Source organism: Protopterus annectens, chromosome 17.part0 (assembly GCF_019279795.1).
Source record: "Protopterus annectens isolate FY-2018-M chromosome 17.part0, PAN1.0, whole genome shotgun sequence".
Lineage (NCBI taxonomy): Eukaryota > Metazoa > Chordata > Ceratodontiformes > Protopteridae > Protopterus > Protopterus annectens.
In genome coordinates this window covers 148,096,446-148,114,358 of record NC_056751.1, presented here as the reverse complement: position 1 = coordinate 148,114,358, position 17,913 = coordinate 148,096,446, and positions in this window count along the sequence as shown.

Genomic DNA, 17,913 nt, shown 5'->3' with positions numbered 1-17,913 from the left:
CCTTTTGTATAATAGTTCAGTATGACAAGATTATTTGTCACCTGTAAGTTTACAGATATTTCTAACTCTTCGGGTCCCACTCTGTTCTACTTCTTTATTTAGAGATTTAAAAGGAATAATGTTGAATGAGTGAATAATTTAGGAATATTTAACAGATAATTATACTACTATTACATAAATATGTATGTTGTGCACTATTTGTTGGATTATTTAATATTTGTGATTAATAGATTATTATTAAACTTTTATATAGAAATGGGGTAATAATTCTAAATGGCAAGATATATAACTAAATTAATAGCCTCTTATTATTTTTATCTTATATATAATATTATATTAATTATTTGTAAGCCACAGTAGCTTTTGGCTAGTTTTTGATGAATTGTTAGGTATTGGGAGGTAGAGAGATAGCATAGTAGTTTGTCTATTCAATGGGCAAACTAGGAACTTTGGTATCCATAGTAGGTTTTATTAGTAGTTATATACAGTTACAGTTGTAGACTTGCTTCTGTTTTTGCTATTTACAAGTTTTAGTAGTTTAGTTTGTGGAAAGGAGGAAATCAAAAATATATAATATTAAGATAGTGTTGGAGGAATGCATTAGAGTCTTATATACAATTAAATTAATATGGTGGATAAATGTGTCATATTATCTCTAAAAAGAAATCTTTTCAAATACACAGTATGGGTAGTTTTAACCCTTTGTTATTAATGTAAATGGATTAAATAATGGCAACAAATTGGAAATTGTTATTGCGATATCTAAAATTAAATAGAGGAGACTTTATATTCTTGCAAGGGACTTACTTGAAAGATAAATATATACAATATTTAAATAACCAAGGTTACAAAATGTCATCATCTGCTTCTTTTAACAAAAAGAGTACAGGAACTACTGCTATACTTTGGAGAAAAAACTATTGTAATGCCTAAGGCCATTGAATCAATTAATGATCCCAAAGGAATGTATACATTTGTAATAATTAAATATAATCCCAAACTCTATACACTGGCTAATTTTTACTGGATCCCTGGAATAGGTGTAAGAGTAGCTAAAGGTCATTTAAACTACCCTTCCAATGACTTTATAATAAAGTTTAATTTTAGCAGATGATTTTAACTACATATCTAGTATAGAAGATACAAGTGAATAGGAGTAAGCTAAAATTCTGGCATCAGGTAAAGCACTAAACAGATGGATTAGTAATAATAATTTACTTGGTTTAATAGTAAAAGCAGCAGATAAGTCATTGTTCTTCAGTCATTATTCTTATACTCATGGTACACAAACTAGAATTGATAGGATTTCTGGACCAATAGATTTACTTAATAAAGTGAATTATTTTAAAACTATTTCTTGTCCTTCATGTGATCATAATGCACTATTAATATATTAATGGATAAAAGGAAATTTCAGATTATTTATAGAATTTCAGTATATCTGATGAAGTTAAAAGAATTTCAGATTTACCTTAAGGAACAAATCGAGAATATTTTTATCTTTGAATGATAATAGGTTAGTAAAGTCATATTACAGGACTCCTTAAAATACATATTAAAGCTAGAATGGGAAGATGGACTAGTAATAAAATGAAAGAGTGGGATAAAGACTTGTTAGAAATACAAGATGAGATATACAAAGTGAGGTTTGAACAGCAAACATAGAAATTAGATAATACTGGAGTCATTAAAAATTAATAAAATACCAAACAGTTTTAATGGATAAAGTGGAGACAGCTTTAGAAAAAACTAGAATTGCACAGTTATGCCATGACTTAGAAGTAAGATGTTAAGCAAAAAGGAACACAAATCAATAAGAAGTATCTCCGATGAAATTTAATAATAATAAAACTAAAACTTTGGTGTTAAATCGATTACTAGATAGTAAGTTTAAAGATAAATATAAATATAATTGGGAAGTGTGTATGCGTGTGTGCTTGTGTGTGTGATAGTGAGTTCCTGTGTGTGTTTGTATGTGTGAATGGCAGTGTGTCTTTATGTGAGGGACAGTTCATTAGTGTCTATGCGTCTGTGCAAAGGCAACATTGTCAGAGAGTGTGTGTGTGTGTGTGTGTGTGTGTGTGTGTGTGTGTGTGTGTGTGTGTGTGTGTGTGTGTGTGTATTTATGCATGTATGTGCATGTATGTATCTGTCTCTATCTATGTCTGTTACCCTGTCTATGTATGTCTTTTGAGGGAAGTAGCAGCTTTAGAGAAGTGCTGGGGTACCTGCATATGCAGACCAATGACTGCAGTTCTTTTACTGGTTCCACGTTTGGGACTGCTGTATTTAAAGTAGCAGACACACATAATGCAGAGCACCTGTACAGGACCATGCATTATAGGTTCATAGGTAGCTACCAGGCTATTGGCCCTAGGGCCTATATAAGCCAAGCCAAAAAGATACCCTGGCTTTCGCCACCCAAGAAAATTATTTTCCTGTGCCCCTGTCGAGCAGAGCCACAGAAGTGATCCTCATGGTGAATTTCCTATCTCCCATCCAATCATTAAGATTTTTCTTGAAGAGTGCTAATGAGGAGCTTTGATATAGATAGGTAGTTTGTCCCAGAGAATGGGAAGTCTCTGGGACAGCAATCTATCCCTCCAGCATGGTCTGTTCATTGTGGTGATGAGGTTTAGGTGCCTAGAGCATGTAGCTCAGAGGGATTGGGATTTCTTTAAGTGGGGCATGTCCAACAGCTCTGGGTTTGACATAGCTTTGTATGTTAGGCAGAGATTGCCTCTAAGTAGGCGATATGCGACGGAGTAAAGCTGGAGTTTTTTGAGACGGTCTGCGTAGGGCATCTGTTTGAGGCCGGTAATCCTCTTTGTGAGGTATTTCTGCAGCTTTTCCAGTTGTTGTGAGGTACGTACCAAAAGGGGCATTGTACTCTATAATGGGTCTAATGAGTGATGAGTAGAGGGGAACAATGACCTCTTTTTTTCTGGATGAGATACCTTTTGTGATGAGGTGTGCCACGTAGAAGGATTTCCTGACTACTGTGGTGATGTGATTATTAAAGGAGAGACTACTGTCCACCTGTGTCCCAAGGTCTCTTATCACACTTTCGGTGTTAAGTAGACTATCACCTATGTGGTAGTTCATGTGTACAGAGTTTTTACCAAAAGGGATGACGATTCACTTTTTGGCATTGAGCTTGAGGCCATGGCTTTGACACCAGGCATCTGTCTCAGTGAGGCCCTTTTGTAGGATGTCCACATCGTTAGAAGTTTTGATTATGGCTCCTAGTTTGCAGTCCTCTGCAAACTTCGTTAGCCAAAGACCTTTTGTGTTAGCCTGTACTTGAGAGAAGTAGATACCAAGCAGGAGAAGATCCAGGACTGAAACCCTGTGGTACTCCACTTGTCACTGGTCTGAAGTTGGATTTGGAGTCTACTACTTTCATAGTGTGGATTCTGTCAGCGAGCCAGTTGGCAACCCATCTTGTGATATATAGGGATTTATACCAGTGAGTTTATCTATAATTCCAGAGTGGGGGATGGTGTCGAAAGCCTTGGCGAGATCTAGATAGGCTGTGTGAACCACCTTACCCTCATCTACGGCTTTGGTGACTGCTTCAAAGAAGTCTATCAAGTTTAGGAGACATGATCTACCTTTTACAAACCCGAACTGGGTGGGGTCCAGAGTTTAGAGATTACCAGTGTTGTTGTTTATAAGTTCCATGATGATACGTTCCATAGGCTTGCAGACCAGGCTGATCAGGCTAATGGGGCAGTAATTCCCAGGGTCCGTGGTGGCTCCCCCTTTGTGGAGTGGGATAACCATTACTGGGCACCATTCATTGGGCACAAAGTCTGAGGTGAGGCTATGATTGAACATGGTACTTAGGTGGGGTGCCAGCTTGTTCTGTAGTTCATGTAGAACACAGCCTGGGATGTTGTTAGGTCCCATGGACGCTGTGTTCTTGGCTTTGGAGAGTGTGTTTTTTACCTGTGCAGCTTTGATTACAGGAACTTTGCATTCTTCCAGTATAGAGATGGGCCCTTTAGGGGGTGAGAGGAGGGTAAAGTTAGCACTGAACCTATCTGCCAGGATGTTGGCAATATCACTATTTAGTGATATTGTGCTGTAACTCAGAGCAGATCTGAGTGTTGCCATTGAGATTTGTGACATAGCTATAGAATGCTTTCTGGCTGTCTTTAGAATCAGTGGCAATTTTGTTTTCGTAACTAGCTTTGGAGGATTTTATGAGGGATCTTACTGAGACTGACCAGCGAGTTCCTCCAATCATGGGATTTTACTCTTTTTGCAGCAGTTTCTTTCTTCTGTTGTAGAGTTTGTTTATGGCAGGGGACAACCAGATTGGCTTCCTTTTTTTGGAGGATAACATCTTGGTTCTGTTAGGGATTGCACAATCCATGCACTCGTGTAAGTGCTTATAAAGTGTATTTGTGTAGGATTCAGCAGTTGTACCTCTATTGTCCGTCTGCATTGGTGTCGTGAAGTTTGCCACTTCTGTCTTAAGAAGCATGAAGTTGGCTTTGGAGAAATTTTTTACTGTGGTTTCTCTAATGGGGGAGTGGGGTTGGGATGCAGATGTCTAGGGTGATTAGCTTGTGGTCGGATCTGACCAATGAGGAATTGACCTCTGGTGTGGAACACCAGTTCCCCATGTTGGTAATGACCAGGTCTAGGATATTGCTGCCCCGGGTGGGGGTGTGGATAAGTTGATCCAAGGCATTGGAATTTATGAATTCCAGAAAACGTTGAGCAAAAGAGTTGGTACATGAGTAGTTTTCCCACTTAATGCTGGGGTAGTTGAAATCGGCCATTATTAGGGTGTTAGGTTGTACCCTAATATTTTCCAGTGTATGAAGAAATGAGGAGTGGGAATCCTGGGACATGGTGGGGGATCTGTGGCAAGCTACAATTTGGATTGCAGTCTTGCCCAGAGTTAGTTGCACTTGGATAATCTCAGATGCATTATGCTGTGCAATTAGCCTGGAGGTGTGGATATCCTTAATGAATATGGCCACACCTCCACCTTTAGTGTTTCAGTCCAGGTTAGGTTGCCGAAAGGTGTAGTATGAATTATAGCCTGGTAATGCAGAGGAGCTCTCTGGAGCCTTGAACCAGGTCTCTGTCACTGTACAGATGTCGATGTTCTCCATTTTAAGGAGTGCCTCGAGTGAGTGGATTTTGGATCAATAAATACCAGCAATAATCTTTTCCTGAAAAACACAATGTCCTGCATGCATTTTGAAGTCTCATTTTTGAATTTTACTTATTTGTCAGATTTTCTTTTTTTTTTCTTATAATTTTATTTGGATTGTCAAAATTCTCAGTAACAGAAGAAATGTTTTTACTGAATTCATTCCTAGTCATCAGTGCGCCCCTTTGTGTGATGCATTGTACTTCTGTGTCATCTCAACATGGGGAATACCTATTGTTTCCATGGCAGTCTTTTAACTCATTACATGCGAGTGATACCTTCAGGTGCATCTGCAGTTAGCTCCTAGTAACACTTCTAGGTGTTAAATATTGCTTGTTTATAATTACATCAATAATTCTAAAACCATGCTATGTACAAGACTTTAAAATATTTCATCTTAAAGCTTACAGAATGGCAAACTCAACTGCAGTAATATTTGACCTCTGTCTAGTGCAGGCAAAGAGATATTAACTGTTGTTTTTATGATATTCATTTATATAGATATCATTTTCACATTTTTCTAAATATTTCAACAACCAAGTAACACAAACAGAATTCATTGGCCTCATATGAAAGCTCTTAGCTAGATGAATAAAATGCTGCTGACACTATGTTTGTAACTTTAGTGGATGCTGAGATATTATAAGTTGTTTTCAAATATTACAAACTTAATAGTCACTGTGTTTACTGAGACTTATAAAATTCAGTTTAAGACCTAGAACCTAAAGAATACTACCAAATGTGGTGTGTGTGTGGGTGTGTGGGTGTGTGGGTGTGTGCGTGTGTGCGTGTGTGTGTAGTTGCTTCAGATACTTAAACTGTTTTGTAGGAATTTTTTGATCATACGTCTATCTTCTATTGTAAGATTCTATTGTAAGATAATTGTATCATCAGCATGTTTGTAACATGTTTTTTTTTTTTTTGTAAAAGTATATTGGTTTATCTTATGCATAACAGTTGGAAGTTTCCACAACAGCTTGTTCAGTAATATACTATAAACAATTTACTCATTAATAATGTTACATTTCTTTCTCCATACAGAACCCTTTCTTTGCCCAAGATTTTTGCCGTGTTTGTAATGGTGGAAACTAAGATATTCTATAAACATTCTAAAAATGAGTTTCAGGTGGGAACTACAACCGTATTCATTTGAAGGTATTCTATTTACATGTTGCTTTTAGAAACTAGTATTCATAGACAAAGGGGTTTCACAAATTCTGTTTGGAAATAGTCCTACCCCAAGAAGATTTTGAATGCATGACAAAATATTATGTGAAAAGCACTCACTGTCTTTCTTTCAAAACAAAAAAAACAATTCTACAATGCAGCATAATACCAGTTTAAAACTGAAAGCAGAAGTGGTATTTTTCTTTCAACAGTAAAATAAATAATGGCTAAGAAGAGATATCCCAAAACAAAACTGCTTGATCTCCTGTTGAAAAATATAACATTGGTTGTGCTGTCATAAAATGGAATTAAAAGCCTCTCCTGGGGCATGGAGAGACCCTCAATAGAAAGCATTACAGAGATTATGAATTGTTTGAATATAACTATCTCTGTAGTATCTGTTTCCTCAAGCTCATAGGATAGAATTATTATTTGATGTGCATACAGTGCCAGTAAAATATTGTTCCTAATGATGCCAACTACATCTAAGAATGCTGACAACTAGTACTTGAAAAGAATGAATTCCAAAATTATGCAATATTGGACATTAATAAGGAGATATTCTTATACCAGCTGCAATCCAGTAAACAATACTTTTGATCACACACTATTCTTTCCTAAGCAGATTTAATGGGGTTTTGCTAACTCTTTCAAATTCAAATCTTATACCTTACTCTTGTAGGCTTGCTATAACTCAAATGGATGGTGTCAGTATGGGTCATATGATACTGCCACTATATCATGCCATACTTTTATAAAGGTGACTGGCATTTATGGTAGGTTAATAGAAGAATGACATCCCCCCACTTCAAGCATGCATACACACATAACACACACACACACACACACACACACACACACACACACACACACACACACACACACACGCACACACACTCATGTAAATATTCTTAGTTTATTATTACTACTATTGTTTTAATTTTAGAATAAATAATATGTTTTACTTCAGTAAGCATATTTGCTCTTGATCAACTCTACCAGAGACCTTGTACTATAGATTTCATTCTGTCTCCTAGGACATGTCATACAATGCAGAGCAGAGAACAGAGAGATGATGAAATCTGCAAGAAAAGGAGAGTATTATTGCTTGAGATGAAGTCATCCTCAAGTCTTGGTGAGTACCTTCATGTGGAGACCCTGTTTTCACAAAATCTCACCAAGATGACACTGATTTATAGACTGTATCTTATATAGCATATTTCATGGAGACAGGCAGGTTACAAATAAAAAAGTCAGCTGGTGATTAAATCCAAGGATAAAAAAGTGCCCAGTCCTGGTATGCACACTGGTGCCAGAACTGAAAAAAATGGCAGTGTAGAATCCTTAAGACATGGAAACATTCCTACAATAGGGTTAAGTAAGTTTTAGGGGAGAATGCCCCCTCCCACCCCCACCCCCACCCCTACCCCCATTGTAGAAGGAAGTAGTAGTCCACAAAAAAAAAATCACAAAACTGATGGGCCAAAAAACAAGCATAAAGATGACAGACTGGACTATTGATTGAGGATAAGGAAGAAATTATGTATTGTTATAATTATGTGTGCACAAATCACAAAACTTCAGAAAAACAAAATAAAAATGAAATAAAACCGGAAAAAGAAGCCAGCTGACTATATACTTTAACTTTATTTACCACATCCACAGTAAGAGCTTGCATCCACTAGGGACTTCTTCAGACTGCATAATGTGTAAGAAACAATACAATCACTTAAATACATTAAAATCACATGATTAGGATATCACATGGATGAAAGCACTTACTGTGGATGTGGTAAATAAAGTCAAAGTATATAGTCAGTTGGCTCCTTTTTTCGATTTTATTTCAGTGTTATAATTATGCCAGAAGCCCAGAATTTCTAGACTGAAATATTCAAAAAGACTGAGAGAGAAATTAGAGGAAAGAAAAATACTTGCAACTGTCAAAGCTCCAATAAAAAAATATATTCATTAATACAACAGATCCATGAAAAACTCATTAACAATGAAACTTTGGGCTGTCTAGAAAAAGAAGCATCAGAGGAAGTCCAAAAATATAAAGAACAAAACCCAGAGATTTTTGAAAGGTATAAAAAGAAATATGGGCATGGGAAAGAAAAAGAGATTTGATATGGTGCAATATTTATGCGAAGGAGAAAGCCAAATAAATTAATACAAAAAAATTAGCTCAAAAAATATTTCACGAGAAATACAGACAATGGCACCCAGATATGGAAAATTTCATGATACAAAAAATAACAACACAAAGAGGGAATGTAGAACAAAAGATTAGCAAGGTAGAATTTAAACAAATAGAAATTGAAATTATGGAATACCCACAAAATGAAGGATTTAGTGTAGAAAGTCTAACACAAGTTAGTCACAGCATGATGGAACGAGTCCCCAATTAAGGAGAAACAGGTAGAGCTGGGGACATCTGAAGAAGAAATATGGACATGGGAAGGAAAAAGAGAATTAATTAAGTGCATAATTTATGCAAAGGAGAAAGAAAAAACAATTAATACAAAAAAGCTGCATCAAAGATATTTGAAGGGAAATATAGGCAAAGGCGCCCGGATATAGAAAATTTTACAAATTTTACAATATGAAAGAAGAAAATATTAGTAATAGAGAAGTTAAAGTAACAGAAGTTATGGGTTACCTGCAAAGTGTAGGATTTTGTGCAGAAAATCCAACTTAAATATTGTCACACCATGATGAAACAATGAGTCTCCAAATTAAGGAGAAACAGGTGGAACGGGAAGCATCTGATCACTTGCCACATGAAGATACTTTAGAGCCTTCAGAAGGAAAGCAGTACAAAAGTTAGTTGGAGTTGCACAGCAAGGGAAGGAGCAGGAAACAGTGACAACTCTGCCACGGGCAGTGATGTGCAGTGATGGGCTAACGAGTTCCCATAGGAAGGAGCAACAGATAACACAGGATACAGTTGAAGAGGATAAGTCACAGGAAGACATTCTAGAACTTTCTGTAGAATGCCTGTTTGAAACAGAGAGCAAAGAATGTGCCCTCAGTTTAGAAGAAAATGATTTAAAGGAAGAGCTGCTTGATTTAGAAGAGATGGATAGACATATTAAGATCGATGAAGGAATAGATTACATAAATTAAATAACATACAAAATGTTAGAAGTCTAATAAGAGAGATGAACACAGTAATCAAGACAAGAACATTAATAGAAATTCATGTGATATAACATAAGAAAACAGGATATATTACTGTGCAGCTAAATTAATAACAGATAAAGTCTTATCACAAAAATCCAGAGTAATAAGGGAAAGGAAGGAAAAAATAAAATGCCATCATGGAAACATTGAACACAGAAAACTATACAGCAATTAAGACAAGAAGTGCCACTGTTAGAATATAGTAAAGGGAACAGATCAACAATACTTATAAATATGTATGTGATAAAAGCAACAGACAATATCAGAAAGGACCAGGGTCTATCATACACTATTGCAAATAAAGATATCAAAACAGGCAGAAAAAACTTTGAAGATAAATATAAAAAAAAGAAAAAGTATGAAATAAGCAAATCAGTTTTAACCCAAAAAAGTTTTATAGACACTTGGGAAAGAAAGCAAAATGAATAGAAATACCACCAAGAAAAGAAGAAATAGACACATTTTAGGGAAATATTTATGACGACCCTGTGAAACATAACAAGGTTACTGAATAGAGAGAAAATGTAAAAAGAACAGTAAGGAGTTAAAAGTTGAGGATATGAAATGGGATGAAGTAACAGCCCGAGAAACTGAAACAAGGTTCAGAAAAGCTCTTAACTGGAAAACCCCATGGCCAGATGCAGTACATAACTGCTGGCTAAACAAATTAACACCTTTACATGAAGATTTAGCCCTGAGCAAGAACTACTTACATGCTCATCCTGAAGAGACATTAAAACTGGCTAACAACAAGAAAAAACAATACTCCTCCTTAAGAGTGAACTTGCAATCTATCCTAAAAAACTATAGACCAATAACTTGCCTTCTGGTGATGAACAATTATATACTGGGATTGATGCATACAGAGTCTATAGTCATTTAGAAGAAAACTCAATCATGGCAATAGAACAAAAGGGTAACAAAAGAAAGTCATATGGAACAAAGAACCATTAACTGGTAAATAAAGTCATAATGCAGAATTGTAAAAAGGAAAGAATGTAGGTATGGCATGGATGGATTACAAAAAAGCATATGACAGCACCACACATTCATGGATAAAAGAGTGCTGACAGATGTATATGATACACCCTGTACTGATCGATTACATCACAGTAACCGTGAAACAGTGTCAAACTACTTTGCAACTAAGCCATGGCAAAGGGCAAATTATTATCCCAGGGATAAAAGTTAAAAGGGGGATATTCCAGGGTGATTTGCTGTCACCTCTGTTGTTTTGGCTTACCCTTAATCCAGCAAACTGTTAATTTAACAGATTAGGTCTTGGTTACAATTTGGCTCTAGAAAGCAAACTTGCCTAAAAATTTCTCATCTGCTTTTTGTGGATGACTTAAAACTGTATAGTTCAGCAGATGAGAAGTTAAATGCACAAATTGCAAGTGGGTAAAGCTTTGTCAGATGATATAAGAATGATGTTTGATCTTGATAAATGTGCAAAAGCAATGTTTAAAGCAGGAAAGTTGGAGTACCAAAAAATATCAGTCTAGGATAGGAATGTGATATAATGGAACTTGAGCAGGATGGAATAAATAAATAAATATTTGGGAACTGATGAAGGAATGCAATGAAACATGAACAAATGCAAATAAAACTCAGTAATGAATACTTCAGAAGACTAAAACTAATATCGAAAACAGCCTTGAAAACCAGGAAAAAAAGTCTAAACTATAAATCAATTTGCCCTTCCTATTTTAAATTACAGTTTTGGTGTGACTGACAGTCCCCAAAACGTATTGGATCATTTGGACAGAAAAACAAGAAAAATGATTCATGCTTATCAAAGGATATATAAAAATCATTGTATACCAAGATTATTTATTCCATGGACTGAAGGAGGTATGGGCCTTCTCAAAACTGATTACACTTCTAGCTTTGAAGCTGTGGGACTGCATATATATCTGCTGACTGCATCAGATCCAAACAAAATGAAAGTTTTACGACATGAGGAGAGGAAGTCTAAGATTACATCTCTGCTTATTTTAACAGAAACATTCAGATGGCAAGCGGGAATGGAAATCACACCAGAAGTAGACAAAAATAGGCAGCGGCTAATTGTGCCAAACACAAAGAAAGCATATACAGAAAAGGATCAGATGAGAGGGAAAGAAATGTGGAAAAGCCATAAATATAGTAGCAAGTACAGAGATCTCTTGGACCAACCCCATTTTGATCAGGATTTCATGCAGGAATGGTTAAGGAGAGGTGAAATGAAGCCCAAGAATGAAAGTTTAAAAATGGCAGTCCAATATAGTGGACTATGTTCACATTGGTTTACAAGTTCCATACACAGACAAATGCAGGTTTTGTAAAAGAGAATTGGAAATATTTGCACACTGTGTTGCTGGATGTGATATACTTGTGTCATAGGACCTGTAAACAAAAAGGCACAATAATGTAGCAAGATTGTGGCACTGCAGATTGTGCAAACACTACAGTATAAAAGTAGCTGAGAAGCATTTGAAACATGAACCGCAAAGCATTATAGAAAATGATGGAGTACATCACATGGTATCACCCATTACCAGCAATTCAAAAAACAGATGCAAGAAAACCAGACACAGTCGTCCATGAATAAAGACAAATGTAGCATTGATCACTGAGACTGCTGTGATGCCTGTGCCCTGGTCCAGCAATCAAGGAGCCTCAATCCTCACCGCTAACACCAGAGAGGCCGTCTCATATATGAGGAAAGGATAACAAATACACACAGTAAAGTGCAATTTCCCTTAAGAGCACACAGAGATCACAGTCAGTCCGGGCCTGGTCGCTCCCTTGCTCTCCAGGTCCCCAATAAGATCCCCCCCCCACTGGCACAGCTATAGAGTCCAGATCTCAGCTTAGTAGGCATGCTAAAACCTCTAGCACCCTCTCTGTCCAACCAGTGCTTTGTGTCCCTGCCCAAGTAGCTGACACACACGCGCACACACACACACACACACACACACACACACACACACACACATATATGCACTTTGAGAAGAGTTTATACAACCACACAGACACTCCTGGGGAAGGCTGGCACAGTTTCTCCAGCTGTGCCCCTTTCTCACAGACTATATGGTAGTTCCACTTGCCACCACCCACTAATACTTATCAGCTACTCAAAGGCCCTTAAAAGGGTGTCCAAATATTACTGTGCAATATTATTATCCAACAGGTAGATGTGGCTAAACAGTCAAAGCTTATTAGAGTGACTTGGTACAGTAATCACTATAAATATGCAATGTACTCTAGAGCTTAAATTATCTCTACACAAACCAGCCACGGTTAAAAGGTTTTAAAATATTTAATAATAAATAATTAAAACCACAAGACAATACTTTCTACTACACAGTCAGTGCTAGTCAAGAGTTCAGAGATCACACAGGAATACTTAAAATAATTCAGTAGTACAGTTCTGATATCACAGAAAAACACTTAGTCGAATCTTTCTAGCTTCTAGCTATCCCTAAAAGAAAACACAAGTCTAAGACAACTTACATAAGAAGACAGGCAGAGTGCTGTGAGTTGGATGATCAAGACAAAAATGCTTAATGCCTTCTGATTCTCTCTCTGTTTAAATTGCTACTGCAGTTCTGATAAATATTACATCATTCTTTTTCACTTTCCTGGAGTTCCCAGGCTACACATTAATTGCATTTACATTCTTAACATCTCCCTTTTGTTATCTTGCAGCTGGTCAGGAACAGAGCAATAAAAATACATTTGCATGTTTAAATCTAGCAATTTAACTCTTGGTTAAAATAACAGAAAGAATTTCTTCATCTAGACTTTTCGGCACCACTGTCTACTTCAAAGGGTCACCACATGCTTTACTTTGATCAGTAGAGTGCACTGTTGTCACATTTATTTCCAGTTCCACATGTAACAGTAATTCTTTACATTTAAGACAACAAGCCTGTAGTTTACATTCATATTTACAAATGACAGAATTATCTGCAAAATTCTATCTGGCTAGGCAGGCAGCCTTCACCCATCTCTACCAGTCTTCACAACTGCTACACCTAGCTATTACAGCTCTCATGTACAAAGAGAGACAAAGTCATAAAACAGCAAGATTTGCAGACAGAAATGGGAGCAATGTAGATGAAAGATGCCCAGACAGTTCCAATAGAGGTAGGGACAATGGGTCTAACAAAAAAGAATGTACAGTCATATTTAGATGTGCTACCAATACATGCAACTCTGTATTAATTGCAAAATGAGTTAATTCTGTATACATTATGGGTGCTATGAAGAGCACTTTTGGCTAACATCAGCAACTGAAACAATACTAATTTCATGAACTTTAATTAATCCCTGACTTAGGAATGGGGTCCATTCTCATCATGGTATTATAAACCCAAAAGATTTGGAGAAATTAAAACAGAGACTCCACATATATAATGAAAAGATCTGAAAAGGTCATCTGTCCCTTCTGTGTACATTGTTTTTTTTATGCTCCTTCTGTTTCCTGCCTTGTCCTACTCTCTCTTTATCTCTGCATCTCTCTCTCTCTCTCTCTCTCTCTCTCTCTCTCTCTCATTCTGCTCTTTTCCTGCTTGGTTAAGCCATTTACTTCTATGACCATAGTTCTGCATTCCCTACATAAGCCATGAATAACAAGTATCTCCAAGAAGTGACTTCCTGTACTTAATCCTATACTTCCCATAAGTAAGGGAATATGGTTGTCATGCATTGTTTGAAGGGACATAACTTTAGATGTCTACATTTCTTATACCAAGGCATTAGGGCAACAATCAACCTTTCTCTGTCTGTGAGAATGTGTGCATGGGTATGAGGTAAACAGGCACTAAATGTTCCTTGGTTATAAAATGTTTTCTTGCAGGAAATGTAGCTAATACTGGGACCCTTTTTTCCTCATCTCCAAATAACTGCATTCTGTGTGTTAGACTGACAGACAGACAGACAGAGAGTACTAGTACTACTATAACCCAAAGTACTAGTACTACTATAACCAGAATACTTTAAAAAACAGACAATTTTATGTGGCCCAGAACAGCTGACTGACAACATGCCTGTGTATCACAAACTACAAACACCTAGCCCTGCCACAATCCAAAGGATACTACTACAACACACACACACACACACACACACACACACACACACACACACACACACACACACACACACACACACACACACACACACACACACACACACACAAAATAAAGATGGGATTTCTTTCTTTGTGATGGCATTCACTAGGACCATTACCAGTGCCTCTCTTTCTTTCTTTCTTTCTTTCTTTCTTTCTTTCTTTCTTTCTTTCTTTCTTTCTTTCTTATGTCATTGAGTGGGGCCTTTACAAGTTTCTTTCTTTCTTTGAGATGGCATTTGGTGGGGCCTTTATCAGTTCTTCCTTCCTCCCTTCCTTTATTTATTTGTTTCTTTTTCTTTCTTTCTCTGAAATGCCATTCATTGGGTTCTTTAGCAGTTTCTTTTCTTCTCTGTCTTTCTGGGGCTGTCCATCTTGGATGGCATATTTTTACTGGAGTCATGGGAAGAATAACTCTGCTGTAACAGTAACAACAATTCTGTAAAACAAAACAAAACTGGGAAATTAAGGACAAAATGCAATAAAAATAAACAAAAATACATAGTGTCATGCAGTACACAGAATAACATATGTAATAAAGAATACACATCAATAATCTGTATATGACTGTAAACAAATTAGATAAATCACATCAATAAGACTACTTAACAGAATATGCTGTAAGTGTATGATAAGTACATATTCTGTGAATCTGACCTGTACAGTAAAGTTTGCTTTGCTGTCAAGACATGTACAAAGTAATCTAACACTAATGGAAAAGTTGCGTAAGGGTGCAGAACAAAGTATAAATTTATATGTTCTAGCTGTGGGAGCACAACTGCATGCACTGTAGAGCAGGCTGCCAAGACAGCACAACATACACATGATATGAAACTGTGTGCATGTTTCTGGCTAAGCAGCTCTGAAGATTTTTTTCCAGACGTAGAGGCTGTTTTTCAGGAATGTACCTGAGTTAAGTATTTTCACTTTCCTTATTTTTAACATTTCTTAGGTGGGTTGCTGCATTATTACTTGTGCAAAATGCCACATCTTACTTATCAGCCTTCTTTACAATGTAATGATAGAGGAGCGGCAGTAACTAAGGAAGGCCACATCCACCACTTGAATCAGAGAGTCACCTAATCAAAAAAACAATACTTATTCTCCATAATAAAAGGCTTCACTGAAGTTGTGCTAAATGTATAGTATTTTGCAGCCCTTGCCATCTGCAGACATTCCATTAAATTACTTATTGCCCGAATCAGGACAATATACTACTATTAACACTTCTGTAAAGCAGAATACACTTATTTGTCATGTAAGCACCCAGGAGGAATCATTTTCTGTCATAGACGATAGCCAAGATGGACTTCATAGCACAACCTAAGAAAGTCACTGGGGGGGGGGTCTCCATTTTAACAAAGGTGAAATAATAAAATGAAACACTTCAGAGGAATAGTATTGGTTTACAATAAAAGTGAACTAAATAAAAGTCTGAAGAATGCAGCTGTGCTCCTCCAAATAGCAGAACTGCGAGTGTGAATGTGGAAGAATATGTATTAAGGATGAGGTTGTCATACCTTGAAATATTCACCCATTTTAAAATACAGCATTCTTATAATTAAGGACTCTGGCTAACAAAGCTCACAGATGATTGCAAACTGGGAACCATTATTGAATCCTGATGTGGATATTCTACAAAAGGGCCTTACAGAACAGATGCTTGGTGCCAGAGCCATGGGCTCAAGCTCAGTGCCAAGAAATGTATAGTTATCCCCTTTGGGAAAAAACATGCACTTGTGAATTACCACATAGGTGGCAGTGCACTAAACACCGAAAGTGTGATAAGAGACTCGGGGACACAGGTGGACAGTGGTCTCCCCTTCGATAACCACATCACCACAACAGTCAGGAAATCCTTCCATGTGGCACACCTCATCACTAAGGGCTTTTCATCCAGAAAAAAGGAGGTCATTGTCCCTCTGTACTCATCCTTCATTAGACCCATTATAGAATACAACACCCCACTTGGTATGTACCTTTCAAGACATTTGCAACAACTGGAAAGGCCGCAGAAATACCTCACTAAAAGAATCACAGGCCTAAAGCAAATGCCCTATGCTGACCATCTAAAAAAACTCCAGCTATACTCTGTCACATATCATCTACTCAGAGGCGATCTCGGCTTAACATACAAGGCCATGTCAAACCCAGAGCTGTTGGACATGCTACACTTAAAGACATCTGAATCCTCAGAGCCACACCCTCCAGGGATCTAAACCTTGTCATCACAATGAACAAAACTTGCTGGAGGGATAGGTTCCTGACCCAGAGACTCCCCAGACTCTGGAATAGACTGCTCATTCATGTCAAGCAGAGTGCCTCTTTGGCCCTCTTCAAAAGGAATCTTGACGATTGGATGGGAGATAGGAAATTCACCCTGGGGATCACGCCAGTTGCCCTGCTAGACAGGGGTCCAGGGAAGTAAATACTGGGAAGAAATAGTCGGGGAATTGTTATGGCTAGGCTTGTATAGGCTCTAGGGCCGATAGCCTAGTACCAACCTATGAACCTATATATATATATATATATATATATATATATATATATATATATATATAAATAGATATATATATATGTGTGTGTGTGTGTGTGTGTGTGTGTGTGTGTATATACACACACACACTCACACACACACACACATATATATATATATATATATATATATATATATATATATATATATATATATATATGTGTGTGTGTATAAGTAGCAGAGGGGTGGAAAGTAGAGCCACTCATGAGAGGAAATGTATGATGGTTGGGGGGTAAAGTTCCTTTGCAAAAGTGCTCTTATGATGCAGCAGAGTTCTGAAATTTGCTGTTTTTATGCTTGAAATGGAGTTTATTTTTTTAGACACTGAGAACTAGTACTTTCATGTCTTGCACATGTGATGCTGAGCTCGGAGCAAAACTGTTACAACATAACATTTTAATAGGTGATTGTAGGTTGCTTTAAAGTGAATTCTTGAATAAAAAAATGTGCCTTGCCACAACAGTATGCAGTGCATGATGTGCTAAACAGCATTTTGGCTCCATTGGCTTACATTTTCAGCTGCTGTTTTTTTGATAGCCATTTTTGAAAAATATCATTTTTTATACAGTTTTGTCACTGAGGCTAAGCAGTAAACTTTAACTTCACTAATATTAACTTAGGGAAAGCAGGTGGTGTATCCATAGACTTTAATGTCTGTACCAATTCTCAGGCACAAAGATGCATTCATTAATGTCTAAGGACGTACCTGATATTATTGCTCAGCTGATATCACTG